The sequence below is a fragment of the Dipodomys spectabilis genome, unplaced genomic scaffold, assembly GCF_019054845.1.
Source record: "Dipodomys spectabilis isolate Male_0828 unplaced genomic scaffold, ASM1905484v1 ptg000002l, whole genome shotgun sequence".
NCBI classification, from domain to species: domain Eukaryota; kingdom Metazoa; phylum Chordata; class Mammalia; order Rodentia; family Heteromyidae; genus Dipodomys; species Dipodomys spectabilis.
This window is the reverse complement of record NW_024870679.1, coordinates 50121814-50139303: the sequence shown is the minus strand read 5'-3', so window position 1 is coordinate 50139303 and position 17490 is coordinate 50121814. Positions and strand designations below refer to the sequence as shown.

The 17490-nt window shown below is 49.1% G+C and overlaps 1 protein-coding gene across 5 annotated transcripts in view; it reads right to left on the bottom strand.

Annotated features, from left to right (window-relative positions):
* The window catches only part of Ptprf (protein tyrosine phosphatase receptor type F), a 90428-nt gene extending 76586 nt beyond the window's left edge, over positions 1-13842 (bottom strand). For 3 of the 5 annotated variants that reach the window (XM_042685657.1, XM_042685680.1, XM_042685688.1), the window contains exons 1-2: positions 13623-13785; positions 5400-5476 (exon numbers count right to left, since the gene is read on the bottom strand). The gene's annotated coding sequence lies outside the window, so the exon portion shown is untranslated. Of the gene's footprint in view, positions 1-5399; positions 5477-13622 lie in introns of all 5 variants that reach the window. The other 2 variants (XM_042685672.1, XM_042685666.1) reach the window with 2 other exon arrangements.
* Positions 13843-17490: the final 3648 nt, after the last annotated feature.

Sequence of the window (17490 nt, the reverse complement as noted above, 5' to 3'; positions counted from 1 at the left end):
CTTTTTGTTTATGCGGTGCTGAGGAATTGAAGCCAGGGCCTCAGGCATGCAAGGCAAGCACTCTACCACTGAGACACCTTCCCAGCCCTGCCTTAGGATTTTACTGAAACTCGCAGACAAGAACTGAGCCAGAAAAAGCAATTAAAGCTGAAAGGACATTGAGTATCCAGCCCCATTTGCACCAAGCTAGGGGTCCTGCTTAGTGATCACATAGCTGAGGTGGCTGAGTCCACAATGATGTCCTACACGGTCATGTCAGGATGGAGGTCCAGAACTGCTAAGACTGTGCTGGATTTGGTCATCATAGCACAGTGGTACTGCAGTGTAGCCAACAGTACAATCCAACTTGTCAGCAGACATCAGGTAATGAACTACCTAGCCAGGTTATCATGGAGGCACAGTGCCCTGATGCAATCATCCTTCAGCTGCAGAACAGATACCATAGGTGCAAGTCAATAGTGTTGTACCAAAGGACAGGTGTAAAGTGGCCTAGGACAGGTATCATGGAGTGTGACAATACAAAGTCAACAGTTTTTTCCAAGTACATAACCCCCAGTGTAGACACCACAGGGATATAACCTCTTGTAGAAATATCATGAGGGTACATCTCTCTGGTACAGACATAAAGGGATGAAGCTAAACAGAACAGACATTATGAAGTACAAATGCACAGCACAGTCATGGTATGAAACCCAGCATAATTACCACAGAGGCTTAATCTCCTGTAGCTGCCTTTGTACAGCAATCATAGAACTGTAACTCCCAGGTGTAGACATTATAAAGTGTAGTGTCTGGCCCAGATATTATATGAGTATACACAGAGGGTACACACATATAACAGTATAACTGCCTGTTAAGGACAGTATACTACCAGAGAGGCATATCTCCTGTCATAGACCCCATGGGTGTCAGGCCCTGCTATAGATATTAAAGGAGTATAAGGCTCCATCTAGTAGAGCCATCATGGACTATCACTAACAGAATAGACCAATCTTGGGTGAGATTCTGGCTACAGGGGTTAAGAGACCTGGATTGAGATACCCAGAACATTTTGTTCAGATTCACAATGTAGGACAGACAAAGGCAGAAAAATGGAAAACAAAGTCATTTCCTTGTGGAAAAGCTTCTCCCAGTGGTCCATGGACACAGACAGGGACGTAGACACTCAAGAGATACAAAGAAATACAAGGACACACACTCATGAACACCTTTTTAGGAACTACCCTGGCAACCACACAACTGTCTGAGCCAAGATGTCTCCTAGTTAGTAGCTCTTGGCGTGAGCAAGCAGTTCCCGCCTCTAGACTGCAGAGCATAGAGCCTGCCCCACATCAGGTGGTTCAGGCCACTCCCAGCTCTAGGGCCTCCTACAGCCAGAGGAGAGCAAAGCAACTCAAGAGTCCCCAAGCCTGGCCTCAGGGCTAGACCTTGGTCCTGCCCTCACCCCCCCCAGTCACAGGTCACCTGCTAACAGAAGGCAGAGAGGAACAGGGAGACAGGACTACTGCTAGCTTTACATAACCACCCTATAAGAGAGTACTCAGAGCAGGGTGTCTACTTCACCAGCAAGGCTGGGTAAGTCTGGGCCTTTGATGGCTCAGATGAAAAACAAGGCCCAAATACTTGGGCACTCAAGCTCATCTCTGAATTGCACTGTGGACTATCAGGTCTAACAAACTGACACACTTCAACAGGAAAACAATTACAGGCCATGTGATATTATCGAACATAATTAGATGCAATTTTTCTACATTCAAGATGGTTTTTAATACATCTTTTTTCTTTGCTACATCAGTGTAAATCTGCCAACTGCCCTTTCATAGGAAGAACTGTCCTTTATTCTCAGATTTTGTCCTTGGTACTAAAATGTCCTTTCCTGTATGACACGATGGGGATAGCAGATAAACAGTTGCTACTTACAATGTCCTTACTTGGCAAAATAAAAAAAATTGCCAACCCTATGTCTGGCCTCAAGAACCTTTGGAAACTGAACCAGTTTGTGAAACCAAAGAGCCTGGGAAAAATAGGAAGCAGGCACCACACCAAGCCACAAGACCTGTACACCAACATCATGGAAAATGTGTGCTACACAGAAACATCACCTCCATGTGGCCCACCCTAATCACCCCTGCCAAAACCAAAGAGAGATTGAGGGGCCAGGAAGGAGGGGTTCCTGGCTGAAAAACAGCTGGGATCATTCCGGAGGCCCCCTTATGAATATGCAAACACAGATTGATTTGTTTCCCTTGGGCATGGGTTATTATTCACAAATATTAATTAGTCTCCAAATACCACCTGTGCCTATTCCTCTCCTAACCCTTCCCTAGGCCAGGACCCTGGCTCCTAGAAGACCGGAACTCAGAATAGACCTAGGCAGAAGGAGTAACCCAGGGCCACATGGAGTAGCCAGCCAACAGGAGAGGCCAGCACTTGGGCAGCAAAGCACATTGGGGAGGGAAAGCTGGGAGCTACTCTTCTTCTAACTGGTGGCAGCAGCTAACCAAGCCCTTCTGTCATGTCCTGGACAGTTTACCACGTGGCACTGCAAAGGCAGCCACGGAGGCGGAAACGGGCCTTGCTACACTTGGGAAGGGAAAACCAACATGTTTCCAACTCTCACCAAACCAACCACAGGATTATGACAGGAATAAATCACAGCCTCAGCCAAGACCCCAGCTTCACGAAAGAGGAAGCTGGCAGAAGGGGGCCGAGATTGCCTTCTTTCTTCTAGCCAGGGGGCCAGAATCTGTAAGCAAAGCCAGGAACAACTCTCTCTCTCCCTCCCAGCTGTATAGAACCCCCATCCTCCTATAGCCCTCAGCTACAAGGAGGGAGTGATTGGAAGTGTTGAAGTCTCTGGGATGGCAGCCAAGGGCCTAGGAGGGGACTAGCTGGAAAGCATGAGATCAAAACAGACCAGTAGAGGTACCTTCCTACAATTACAACTCCTAAGCCTCCAGTCCCCTTCCTCTCGAGGTGTGGGGTCCTCTTGCATTAATGCGCACTAACTTTGCTGCCTCTAGGCCTCTGCCCTTGCTTTGTCTTTTCTGGGAAGGATGCCTTTCTCCTGGCTAGCCACTCACTCAGCCTTCAGAACTAGGCTCAAGTGACACATCAATGTAAATCTTTTCCATATGATCCTGCTCAGTTTTCTAGCTTTATATAGCATAGAGAAAGGCACAAGAGGTGATACAGACTAGTGGTTGCCAATCCAAGGTGACTGTTCCCCCATGAGATTAAATAATGCCTGGAGCTTTTTGTTTTTTTGTCAGTTGTGGGGCTTGAACTCTGGGCCTGGGCCCTGTCCCTCAGACCTTCAGCTCAAGGCTAGTGTTCTACCACTTGAGCCACAGCGCCACTTCCAGTTTTCTGAGTGGTTTTATTAGAGATAGTCTCATGGCCTTTCCTGCACAGGCTGGCTTTGAACCATGATCCTCAGATCTCAGCCTTCTGAGTAGCTAGGATTATAGGTGTGAGCCACTGGTGCCTAGCGCCTGGAGCTATTTTTGATTGTCAAAGGCAAGGGTGGACAAGGGTGCTACTGGCATCTAGTAGGAAAAAATCTGCAATACTGTTAGTGCTTCTATAATAACAGGTCAATCACTAGAGCAAAAGGTCATCTGATCCAAAATATCAACAGCACTGATATTGAGAAACTCCACTGCTAGTTCAGCCTATACTCTGAAATGGCCCCAGCCCCAGAACCGAATCCCTTAGAAACATCCTGGGCCACAAGCCCAAGGCAGCCACAATTTCTCCTCTTAGCTGGTTTCGGATCCTCAGGACCTCAGAGCATCTTCCCCAGCCCCAAATCAACCTACCCTCCATAAGTTGGTTCTGCAACATACACAAACGTGCCATCACCAAGTGGCCTTCACAGAGGACAAAGGGATCCCCTTTTGGTAAACTTTCAGGCAGCCCAGACCATCATTTGATGAGCAGGTAAAGGGCATACTGTATTCCTACACCCACTTTCCTCACCTGACCTTTCCAACCTGAGGGTCCTGCGGACCCTCTACCTGAATCCAATGTTCATTTCCTCCTTGTCTAGGCCAGACCCATCTTTTCCATGGACTTCTTTGTCCAGTCATCCATTCAGAACTGTTCACTGCCCAAAGGCAAAGGTTCTGTCTTCAAGGTGTTCACAGAGAGTTAAGAGGCCCACCAAGCCCTTGGCTCAGGACCGTCTAGTCCCTCTTCATCCAAGAGTCCTAATCTTAGGGATCGCATCTCGGTCTACTTAGTCATTCAAGCCAGCAAGTTTTCTTCAAATGTTCCCTTTCTCCATCCCATATATTCAACTCACCAGCAAGTTTGAATCTGCCTTGCCTCCATCCCAATCACCTCTGGCCTCTTTAGTGGGCTTCATTCCCTTCCAACCTGTCCTGAACTCAATCAATGGTGCATCTAGTTTACAAAAATGAAAAATGTAGCCAGGCACTGGTGGCTCACACCTGTAATCATGGCTACTCAGGAATCTGAGCTCTGAGGATCATGGTTGGAAGTCAGCCTGGGAAGGAAAGTCTGTGAGGCTCCAAGCTCCAAGCAACCACTGTGGCTCAAAGTGGTAGAACACTAGTATTGAGAAAAAGAGAGCTCAGAGACACTGCCCAGGCACTGAATTCAAGCCCCAGGATCAGCAACCCTCAACCAAAAAGCAAATGCAAAAATGTGTGTCATGGGTACCATATTTGCTGCTTGATCCCATAAAAGGCGCTCAAGCAAATGTTCTATGATTAAATGAGTGAATGGACAGTTAAACTGATAGAGGAATATGCAGATTTTGCTTCATCCCCAGAAAAAAGTTTATAGTCTTTAGCCTGACATCCAAGCTCATATAATGCTAACTTCAAACTCTCAACTTCATTCTTTGCAACTCAAGCCCACCTCTGTGCTTCTCTTGGAAAGCAGTGCTTCTCATAGAGACTTTGCAGCGGGAACTCTGCTCCTTGTACCACAATCTTTAGTTTGCAGCATCTTTTCAGAAGAAACAGTGAATGAAGAAGCAGACAGATCCTGGTGTAAGCCCCAGAATGTCACCCAGAAGCTTATTTCACACCTACAGCAGTTGATGAGTTGTGTATCATTCCCCACCCACCTCTGTCATCTATTCCAGCCAGAAACTCCTTGACACCTCCCTGCTTCATGCCCCATATTCATTCGGACTGTCTACTCTACCTCCGTAAATAGCACTCAAATCCTTTCTTTCCCTCTTATCACTGTCTTCCTGGTAAAGGCTTCTACCACCTCTCAGCTATATGAATACAGGGCCATTCCATGCCCTTGTTGACAAGTCCTCCATGGATTTCCATGGGCCATGCATCAAAGCCAAACTATTCAGCCTGGCACAGAAACTATCCTGCACCCTTGCTTCTGGTCATACTTTGGGGCACACTTACCGTGTTTCTGCCTGCTCACAGTCACTCCTGCTGAACAATCAGCTCTGAAGGCAGGGTATGGGGGTCTCCGCTCCTTGCTGGACAGAGAGGGAAAGATGAGAAAACAAGAATTTTATCACATCAGAATAGGAATTGACACAGATGTTTAACATTTGCTGAGGAAAGGGGGCTGCTGCGGGCAGGAGAGACAGGTTATAGAACTGGTGGTGTAGAATTTAGTAAAAATGCCAATTTTTTCAAATCACTCTTTCATTGATACTCCCTGAGCTCCTAGTATGTGCAAGGCATCCTTCCATATGGTTATAAACAACACAGAGCAAGTGTCTAACTTCAGTAGTAGAACTTGTGTCCACATTTCTCACTATAAACCTGGCGCTAAGCAGTCACTCAGCCTTTTACTGGCTGAGTGAATCCCACCTGCCCATGTTCTCCTCCTACTAGCCAGCTACTAGAACTTTCTCTTCTGATCCTCAAATGCACCATTTTATTTTTCTTGTCTCCCAGCCTTGCTTAACTGTGAGACCCTGTTGGAAATGGGCTACCCATGTTCTTGTAGTCCATTTGTATGCTTGTATCTCAAATCCAATGGCACTTTCTTACTTTTCATGATGTGCTGACCCTCATGCCTGGACCCTGCTTTGGAGCAATAACCACAAATGTATTTATGTACTTATATACTTACTGAGTCACTAACATAAGCTCAATAAGAACCCAAGTCATGTTTGCCTAGCTTAGTTTCCTATTCTTAATGTCCAGCAGGGAACCTGGCACATAGTAGGTGTTCAGTCAATATGTTTAGTTGAGTTGATAAATGCATGAATGAGGGCTGGGAAGTTGGCTCAGTGGTAGAGCGCTTGCCTTGCATGCTCAAGGCCCTGGGTTCGATTCCTCAGCACCACATAAGCAAAAAGAAAAAAGCTGGAAGTGGCGCTGTGGCTTAAGTGGTAGAGTGCTAGCCTTGAGCTGAAGAGCTGAGGGACAGCGCCCAGGCCCAGAGTTCAGGCCCCACGACCGGACCCAAAAAATATATATATATAAAAATAAATGCATGAATGAGTTCACAGAAAACAGATTGGAAAACACACCCCAGCATACATGCCAGTCTTCAAAGGAACTTCAAGAGCAATATTTATTTTTGACTTTCTGCTTCTCTATAATTTTTTAAATGAAGGTGTGTCCCTGCATGCCTCCTCCGCTGGCACACACAGTGCAACCAGAGCCCAGCCTTTCCATCCAGAATCATTACTGAACCCCTATTAGCATGGGCACCAGCAGGGTGAGGGAAAGGGTCAGTAACTCTCACATCATTTAATCACCATCTCAGCTCAGCTACTAGGCTCTAACAGTGCCCACTCAACTTTGTAGAAGGCTTCTCCTGGGCCTCAACCCCACATGTAAAGACAGCCATTCCCTCCCATAGTCCTGCCACCATGGCTCTTCCCAAAATGGACACACAGGCACACTGGTCATAGGGTCTAGGAATATCACCACTAACCCAGTCATTGACCCTTATTACCAGCTCAGGACCAAGCCCCCAGACCTGGGAATTATCTTAAGATTGCTAACTTTTGGCATGATGAGTGTGTGTGCACGTTCATTCACACGCATGCATACACAGAGGTATAGCATCTTCTCTGGCCACGGGTCATCCTGACAGACCTATAACAGGTCTCACCAAATCAATGCCATCCTTACCAACCCTGTCTTGACAGCTGCAGAGCAGCGGTACTGCTCCCCACAATGAAATAATGTTCTCATCCTGGCACTGGTGGCTCACCCCTGTAATTCTAGCAACTCAAGAGGCTGACAGCTGAAGATCGAGGTTGGAAGTCAGCCCAGGCAGACAAATCTGAGGAACTCTTATCTCCAACTGACCAGAAAAAAGCCCAGAAGTGAGGGCCTGGCTCAATTGGTAGAGCACCAGGGTTGAGTGACAAAAGCTAAGCAAGAGTGCAAGGTCCTGAAACAGAAAACAACCTGCCCCACCAGAAATAACAGCCCTGGGCCTCAAAATGCCCACACACCTCCCTCCTCCAGCCTACTGTGTTGCTCCACAATATTCCCAGTGGTCATTGCTCCCAGTACACAGGCTGCCAGGCGGGTCTGGCTAGACAAACCAGCTTCCCAAAACTCAAAGGCCCGTTTGTCTAGAGATGTCTGCCAGGCTTCACTGAGTCTGACATGAGGTTGCTGGCTCTACTGCTGCTCAGGAACCCAAGCAAAGGAGCAGTGTCCAAGGCACCAATGTCACACTCAAGGCCATGCCAGGACCCCAGGCCTTGGGCTTGGAGAAGAGAACAGGCTCTTCATCAAGCAGGAGCCACATCTGGAAATAGGCCTGGACTCAAAATGGCCAAGAGGTGAGTCCCAGGACAGACTAAAACACACACAGGTGGAAAAGCACTGAAGCACACAGAATAGCACCAATACACAATTCTCGAACAGCCCAAATAGCACTTGGACCACACCAGTCTGGGACAAATTGGCCCAAAACAACCCAGATAGATCTCTCTTAGATATACAGATTTTTCCAACAGCAGCTCCCAGAACCACTTTAGACAGATTGGGGCAGATTTCAGAATGGTAGATCGGGGCATCCTGAGAACAGACCAACGTTGACACTGGGAGGCAAACTGGAAAACTACTCAGAAAGGACTTAACTGGCATAGGAGCAAAGTTAGCAATCATACTGGGTGCCTACCAGAAGGGCCTTGTAAGGTTAGTAGGCAGACATGACCAAGATCACACAAGGCCCTGGGCAACAATCCAGATGGCCCCCAGCAGGGTTCTCCATCATCATCAGGTCTGAAAGCTGGCTCTAGCAGTGGGAGCAGAATCAAGTGGAAATCTAGAACACAGACATGGTTTGGAGCAGCCCCCAGGCAGCCCCTGTGGCTGCATCAGGAAAAGTTCCCAGAAACAGCAATGAAAATACAGCCAAAGAACTAAACTTGGAAGTCTTCAGAACCACAGACATGGTGCTTTTGGACCTCTAAGGCGAACTCGGAGTAAATCTCTAGAGATGCTCACATTTCAGGAAGGGCCAAGGAATTGAGGAACTAGACAGGTGAGGCTGCTTCTTCCCAGAATTCTACCCACCACAGCCCTCTACCTTTATTCTTCTTACACTTGTCCAGCTGAAGGTCAAATATATCTGAGTAACATACAATCCCATTGATAATGATGAGGGCTGAGGGCAAAAGCATTCTTCTCCTTGTCAAACTACCTACATGCTAACTCCAGCTCAGAACTGCAGCTACTTTAGGTGACCAGTATAGGTTTTTTGAGGCAATCTTGGGTGATTCTGATGGGAAGTGGGCTTATACTACTCTTGTTGTCAATGGTTAAAATGATTAGTACCAACACCACTGAGTAACAGTACTTAGGAGGTATCAGACCTAGTTCTAACTACTTAATGCATATTAACTTTAATCCACCTTACAACCCTATGAGACATGGAATTTTATTATATTCACTTAACAAATGAGGAAATTGACTCAGAGATGTTAAGCAACATGCTCAAGTCAAGTCAAACTCCAGTAATTCAAAACCAAATTCTAAGCTCTGTACCACTGTCTGAAGCCACCTTCTCTTGATGAGTATCACTGTCGGCTCTCCTATATCTGTGGCTCTCCTTCTTTGGCACAAAATGTCCTCCCAGATTCTATTTTCATATACCCACCTCTGCAGAGCCCCCCACCTCCACTGAATCCCAAGTGCCCAAGCACCTCAAAGACAACACATCAGACCCTGAATTCAGCATCCACCTGATGTGAGGTTCCTACCCAGGACTGTCCAAATGTTTGAAGGCCTTCAGGAAAGCCCTACCTAGCTTCCTGGGAACTTGGGCTCCTTTCTCTTCCTCACTCCACATCCAATAAGCTATCCTGTCCTGACCAATGGGTCTTCCTAATGGCCCAGGCCCCCAACTCTATCAGGCCTCTATCAGGCCACAGTTCTTTCACCTAACTTCACTCCAGTATCTTCCTCACTGAGCATGCCATCCCATCTCTACTTTGCTTAGCCCAGAAGCCATCTTCTAGAAAAATAAATCTGACCACAGCACAATCCATAGCCATCACCCTCACTTTAAACCTTTGGTGTCAGCCAGGTACTGGTGGCTCACACCTTTAATTGTTGCTACTCAGGAGGTTAAGATTTAAGGATCGCAGTTCAAAGCCAGTCCAGGCAGGAAAGTCCATGGAGTCTTTTTTTTTTTTTTGCCAGTCTTTAGGCTTCAACTCAGGGCCTGGGCACTAATCCTGAGCTTCTTTTTTGCTCAAGGCTAGCACTCTACCACTTGAGTGACAGTGCCATTTCTGGCCTTTTCTGGTTATGTGGTACTGAGGAATCAAACCCAGGGCTTCATACATGTTAGGTAAGTACTCTACCACTAAGCTATATTCCCAGCCCCAGTCCATCGATTCTTATCTCCAATTAATCAGCAAAATGCTACAAGTGGAGCTGTAGCTCTAGCGGTAGAGTGCCAACCTTGAGTGGAAAAGTTAAGGGAGAGTACCCAGGCCCTGAATTCAAGCCCCAATACTGACACAAAGCAAGCAAACAAACAAAAAGAAAAATGTTAAAATCCCCTGTTTTCTTTTTTCTTTTTGTCGTGGGGCTTGAACTCTGGGTCTGGGCACTGTCCCTTGAGCCACAGTACCACTTCCAGTTTTCTGGTGGTTCATTGGAGATAAGAGTCTCATGGTCTTTCTGCCCAGGCTGGCTTTGAACCATGATCCTCAGATCTCAGCCTCCTTAGAAGCTAGGATTACTGGCACGAGCCACCAGCGCCCAGTGAAATCCTGTTTTCTAAGTCACAGGTAACTCTCAGAGCTCTGTAATGTCTAAATGCCCTACAAGTGGTTTCTCTTACTCTCTTCGTATTAGATTTTGTTGTTTTTTTTTTTGTTTTCTCTACCAATAGTGTTCTTTCTCCCTTCTTCAATTGGTAAACTCCTGTTCAGCCCTTTTTCCGTCTCCTCTGGGACTCATCTCACTTTGACCTCAAACTCCTCCATTTTATGGTGAACTCCCCAATCTTCTAATCTCAGCTCAGAACTGCAGATGCTTTAAGTTAACTGATGCCACAACCTAAAGGATGTACTACCTCTTCTACACAGCTGTTAGTCCTACAGAAAGCAAACAACCTGGCTGAATGTGCCTAGCTTTGGTGCCTCCAATGTAGTCAGCAATCAATAGTAGGTTACTGAATCGCTTTTATAGTCCCATGAAGTTACTGCCATCGCTGAGAATGTACTGCCACACAGTTTCAGTGGCTTCTCATAGCAGCCCTAAAGCTCACAAGGGCCTGTTCTACCAGGGTTAAAACTGAGATTGGGGAGAAAGTGACCTCCTTGAGGTCCAAGGCTGGAGGCTGGAGGAGCAGGTGCAATATGTAACAATCTCTAGTGCATTAAGTCTGGGTGCCACCACTCCCTGACAAGAATCCCAGGTTAGGGCTGCTGGGAAGAAGAGTGAAGAAAGCACAAAGCACCAGGGCCACTATTTTATTGCACATCAATGCAATTCCCAAAAGAGGTTTAGCCAATCTAGTTTTGTTTCAGTCTACCAAATCCTCTGCCAAACTGCTTCTCCAGCATCCAAACCCACCCTGCTCTTTGCAAAGTCCTATATACCACACTAGCACCAGCTGGGCTTGTGGGTAGGATGTAGCACATACTGTACACAGGCAGGACAGAGGGAGGGAGGTCAGCAGCTGCAAAATAAAGAAAAAAGAGGAAGGAGATGGAGGAATCACCTTAAAATGCTTCCTGATCAAGAAATGAGCCGGGTGCTGATGGCTCAGGTTTGTAATCCTAGCTACTCAGGAGGTTGAGATCTAAGGATCACGGTTCAAAGTCAGCCCTGGGAGGAAAGTCCCTGAGGCTCTTATCTCCAATAAACCACTAGAAAACTAGAAGTGGTGCTGTGGCTCAAGCAGTAGAGCATTCACCTTGAGCTGAAGAGCACAGGGACAGTGCCCAAGCCCAGAGTCCAAGCCCTACAACCAACCAAAAAAAAAAAAAAAAAAAAAAAGAAAGAAAACAAAAATGAAAGAAATGAAAAAGTAGCCGGGCGCCAGTGGCTCACACCTATATAATCCTAGCTAATAAAGAGGCTGAGACCTGAGGATCAGGGTTTGAAGCCAGCCTGGGCAAGAAAGTCTGTAAGATTCTTATCTTCAATAAATTACTCAGGAAAAGCCAGAAGTGACACTGTGGCTCAAGTGGTCGAGTGCTAAACTTAAACAAAAGCAGCCCAAGGACAGCACCCAGGCACTAAGTTCAAGCCCCAGGACCAGTTTAAAAAAAAAAGGGGAGGGAGCAATTGGAAAAGACACAAAGACATTTCAAGTGATAAAAGAGAAATTAAACAAGCAAAACTATGCACAGAAGTGCATGTACCAGAAGGCACAGGACTGAGTATGCATGTACACAGGTGTGCTGTAAGTGTGCAAGCACAGCGGATTTCTGAGCCCTGGTTGGCATGAAGGTAAGAGCAGGCAAGGACAAGAAGGAAGGGAATGTGGAGCGTGTATGAGGGTATGAGATTGGGAAGGCAGGTGGGAAAGGAGAAGTATGCAGGTGCGTGGTGTGTGGCCTGAGGCCCAGCTGAAATACAGAGGCTGTACTCAAGGAAGCCCTGGGCTCATTCATATAATCAGGAAAAAAGGGATTTTCATGCTCCCTGAAGCAAGAGTTTCTAAGAAGCCAAACAGAATTTCCTTGTATTTCCTGTCAGAACTCTCCTCTGGACGCTATCAGATCCCTGACAGGATCCCTTCTTGGAAGGGCTACCCCATACCCTTTTCCAGGCCTCCCACCTCAGTGCACTACACTTCCCTGGATTCTCCAGCCAGAGCCAGCACTCCATCACTCAGAATTCGTCCCCAAAGTGGGGCCTCAGTCACCAACGTTTGGCAGTCCAGCCTCCCTGGTCCTCCCCCAGGGGCATCACTGTGGCCCATTTCACAGTTCAGGCAGGTCCTGCAGCTGCTCCCACTCCTATCCCCTCCCCCCATTCCAACTTTGGGGCCCCGCAGGGGAGGTTGAAGTGGGGAGACGGGCTAGCCCCTCCCCCTCCCCCCAGAGTGGAGGAACCAGAGGGGCAGCATTCCAGAGAAGTGGGGGAAGGGGCCTACCAGAGGGGGTACAGAGACACTAGCACAGAGAGACCCAGGGAGGGAGACCTAAGCAGAGAGAACGCAACGGGGCAGAGAGAACAGGGCAGGGAGAGAACACAGGGACCGAGAGAGAAGGGAGAGACCCCGGAGGGAGAAGGGAGACAGCTGGAGAGAGACTCTGGGATTGCAGGGGGTGAGATAGGAAGGCAGTGACACTGGGAGACATAGAGACACGTAGGGAAATAATGCCACCGAGATTAAGACGGGGCGCAGCAACTGGGGACCTGGCACGGGACGGGACAAGGGGCGGCGACGGAGTGAACTTTCGGAGCGGGTCCGAGTGGACACGTCCTCACGGGACGGAGCGTTGCAACGAGCGGGGGTGGGGGGGTGGGGGTGGGGTGGGGGGCGCCGCCCGCTCCGGCCCCTCCCCAATCCGCGCCCGTCACCCAGCGGGGGGGGGCGGGGGGGCGGAGAGGGGGCCCCAAACTCGCACCCGGCGCATCCCGGGACCGCACGTGCGCCGGGGCCCGCGAGCGAGATGGGGGCGCGCCGGCTGCGGCTCCCCCGCCGGCTGGGCGGGGGCGCCGGTGCGGCGGGGGTGGGGGCGCGGCCTGGACCCGCCCGGAGCTGGGGGTGGTGGTGGGAGGCTGAGAGCCGCCCCCGAAGCGCGTCCGCGCCGGAAGGTGGGGAGCGGGGTGGGGTGGGGGTGGGGGAGGCCGGGCCGGGGAGGGGGCGCACACAGGCAAGGGGAAACTTTGCACCAGGGGCGCGGGCTGCGGCTCAGGTGCGGCGGGAGGGAGGGAGGAGAGGGGCAGCGGGGAGCTCGCGGGCCGCGGCGCCGGTGGGGGGCTGGGGGGGGCGTCTGCCGCGGGGTAAACGCGGGGAGGAGCCGCCGGGCGCGGGGGCTGGGGGGGGGCCGAGCCGAGACTGCGGGCGCGGCAGGTGGGGGCGCGGCCCGGCCTTCGCGTCGCCCCCCCACCAGACCCCCGCCAGGACCGTCTCCCCCGGCGCACACGGGGGAGGGGGCGAGGCTAGGAGGGTGGGCTAGGAACTGGCGCGGAGAGGACCTGAGGGGGGCCCTGGGGGTCACTCACCGCCTATCCAGGGGCCGTCGGTCCGCATGTCCCCCCACAAGCCGCCGAGGCCGCCTCTCCTGGCTCCTCGGCCGCCGCCACCACCACCACCTGGTCCCGCTCCCGCCACCACCGCCCGGGCCGGAGCCGGAGCCGGAGCCGGTGCTGGAGCCGGAGCCGCCGCCTCTGCTGCCGCCGCCGCCACCGCTCCCGCCGCTCCCGCGCCAGCTCCAGCCGCGCGTCCGCGCTCGCGCCCGCGCCCCTGCCCCTGCCGTGCGCGCGCCCGCGCCGCCCCTCCCCTCGTGCACTCTCGCTCGCTCGCTCGCTCACTCGGAAAGCCGCGGAGCCGCGCAGGCCCAGCGAGGCCACAACCCAAGCCCGAGCCTAATCCCCACTGCAGCGCCAGCGTGGAGCCCGAACCCCAGTCTTGAGCAGGCACAGCCCCAAACTCCAATCGGAAGTCTAGATCTTTCTAGTGACTCTCAATCCTAACGTGAACTCATTGTAGTACTAGGACCCCCATTTCTATATCCATTTAGATCCAAGCCTGAGACGTAGCTCAGACCCACCCTTAAACTCAGTATTGAGTCCAGACTCCTAAATTGGTCCTGAAATGAGCACGAATAATTTTAATCTGAACCTCTGGACACTTTATGGGCCTCTAATTCTAAGTAATGCCTTCATTTATTTCCACCTGCCCCAAAGCTTGAGAAGTGATGGATCAACCCTAGACTCTGGATGGACTCCAGTACTAATGCCAAGACCCTGCCCCTAAGTAAACCCCAAAGTGCAGTAGCTATCTTGCTCTGAACCCCAATAATATCTTATGAACCCCAAGTCTTAAGCAAAACCCTGATACCACACTCCCATTCCCAGGTCAACACCAACACACTTCCTAATTAGGATGCTCAGTTTTAATGACAGAATGGAGACTAGATAATCAGAAAAGGCCCCATTGCAGACACTAACCTCAAATCCCACCCTTCGACCATTTAGCACACCTTACCCAACTCTAAAAGTAATCTTGGGACCTGAGAGGATTGGCTTTGCAGAGACCCCCTAACAGGCTTCCTTCATCCCCACATTCCACTTCTTAGTTCTTGGTCAATGCTCAATATTACACCAATTCCAAGAGAACTGCTCCTTAATTCAAGATTTGATAATGCCTCAGACCTGATATAAACCTTGGCACTGAGTTTACGACTTCTCAAACCAAACTTGAATGCTGACTCATAAATTTTTCTGGACTAAACCAATAGCCTACCTAAAGATTTATTCTAGGTCCTAATACTCCAAGAACCAGCCTTGGCATTAAAGCTTTTAGACTCGCCTGTCCCCCTCCAGTCCATGCATCAGCCAGTCACACAAAGCTCTTCCTGTCCTCCACCCTACCTCAGTTCTTGCTAGGCTTCACCATGAAGTTCAGGGGATTACCTCCACTTGCCCTGGATCAGGTGAGACCCTTTGTAAGGTTCCTTATCTTCTGTGGGTGTCTCTCTGATTGTCCTGTGAGTTTGGAGTGCAGAGAGAAATAAACATGATGTTGGGATTGTTGAGAAACCCATACCCATTTGAGAATGTGTAGGGCACACATTGTGTTGCTTTGAGTTTAGAGAGGCCTGGATTGAGGGCTCAAATTCTGCCTAATTCACTGCCTGCTTTTGTCCTGGATTTGGATTCAGAAACAGTGCGTGTGCGCCCCCTCGTGTGCGAGAAAGGGATGGGGCTGGCTCCAGTGATTCTGGGCAAACAATTTGGCCTAGATGACAAACAGATAAAAAATGAATACTTCCAGTCAGTGGTTTCTCACTCAGAGGTAATTTTGGTTTGCTAGAGGGACTGTTAGAATTTTTTTTGTATCTTTAGACATTATTTTGTGTGTTTTTTTCCAGAACTTTGAGGGTTTCGCTTTCCCTTCTCCCCTCACTTAAAAAAAGTGTACTTTGCAGCAATTATACATGTTGGTTGGTGAACTTATGAAGACACTAGTCTTCACTGGCCTAAGCACTTCCCATGGGCTATTTTTTCCCAATTCCTTTACCATCTCTTCACTTCCATGGCTCCATCCTAGGCTTTCTTTCCCTTCTCTGCTTTCTGAGCCACCATCTCAGCCACTATCAATCATGTGCCAATGACTTCCAAATCTCTCTTCTGAGATCCACATCCATATTTGAAGAGCTGTCTCCATACCACTTCCTGGATATCTCTTAGGTAAACAAGTCTCAGCTTTCCCACTCAAGTCTGCTCCCCTTCATCCTCTGTCACTGGGCCAGAAATGCAGACTTTTTCTCAGCATTCTCCCCAATCAGTCATCAGTCCCAAAAACTTTCAGGAATAGAATGAGGCTATAGACCATATATCTCCTTGAGGGACAACATAGATAGAAAGAAGGAGAGAGAGAGAGAGAGGGATCATACAATACTAAAGTGGTCTTAAAATCTCATGCACACCCAGGAATTGGTGGCTCATGCCTGTTAGCTACATAGGAGACTAAGATCAGGATGACTGAGGTTCCAGACCAACCTGGGCAAAACAAAAACAAACCCTCATAAGATGCCATTTCAACAGAAAAGACTGTGCATGGTATAGTAGAAAGCATAAATGGGAGCACTGCAGGCCAAGCTTGCCTGGGGGCAAAGGTGAGACCTTATTTCAAAGATAACAGAGCAAAAAGGTCTAAAGACATGACTTCGGGGCTGGGAAGGTGGCTCAGTGGTAGAGCACTTGCCTTGCATGCCTGAGGCCCTGGGTTCGATTCCTCAGCATCACATAAGCAAAAAAAAAAAAAAAGAAAAAAGCCGGAAGTGGCTCTGTGGCTCAAGTGGTAGAGCGCTAGCCTTGAGCTGAAGATCAGAGGGACAGCGCCCAGGCCCAGAGTTCAGGCCCCATGACTGGACCAAAAAAAAAAAAAAAAAAAAAACAACAACAAGACATGACTTCAAGCTGTAGAATGACTGCCTAGAAAGTGACAGGCTCTGAGTAAAAACTCCAGTGCTGAAAAAAAAAAAAAAAAAGCAAAATCTTTTGCATATAGTTGTACAAGGATATCCCTTGAAATTTGCTCTACCTACCTGGATTAGGTTTCAGTACCCTTGAGCCAATACATACCTATTCAGAACCATTGCTAACTGGGTGCTGGTGGCTCTTGCCCTGTGTAATCCTAGCTACTTAGGAAGTTGAGTTCTTAGGATCACAATTCAAAGCCAGCCCAGGCAGGAAAGTGTATGAGACTCTTATCTCCAGTTTACCACCTGAAAACTGGATGTGGAGCTGTGGCTCAAAATGAGCAAAAGAGCTCAGGGACAGTGCTCAGGCCCTGAGTTCAAGCCTTGGCAGAAAGAAAGAAAGAAAGAAAGAAGAAAGAAAGGGAGAAAGGGAGGGAGGGAGGAAGGAAGGAAGGAAGGAAGGAAGGAAGGAAGGAAGGAAGGAAGGAAGGAAGGGAGGAAGGGAGGAAGGAAGGAAGGAAGGAAGGAAGGAAGGAACCATTGCTGTCAGGTGCCAGTGGTTTACACCTATTACCCTAACTACTCAAGAGGCTAGGATCTGAGGATCAAGGTTTGAAGCCAGCCCCAAATAGTTAGCGAGACTTATCTCCAATTAACCAAAGCCAAGTAACAACCTGAGGCCCTGAGTTCAAGCCCCTATACTGGTACAACAAACAAAAGGCCCCATTGCTTCCTCTAAGAAGCCATCTTTATCTCTGAATTAACTGGGTTAGAGACTTGCCCACTGGAGCTTTAAGTCTGGATGTCATTAATCTGTATCTATTTCTTCTGTCTATAGAGGAACTGTAGGTTCCTTGAAAATGAGGAACAAATCTGCCTCAACCACCTGCCACTTCCCAGTGGCCAGCAGCAGGGTCTGACTCCTGATAGGTGCAGGATACATT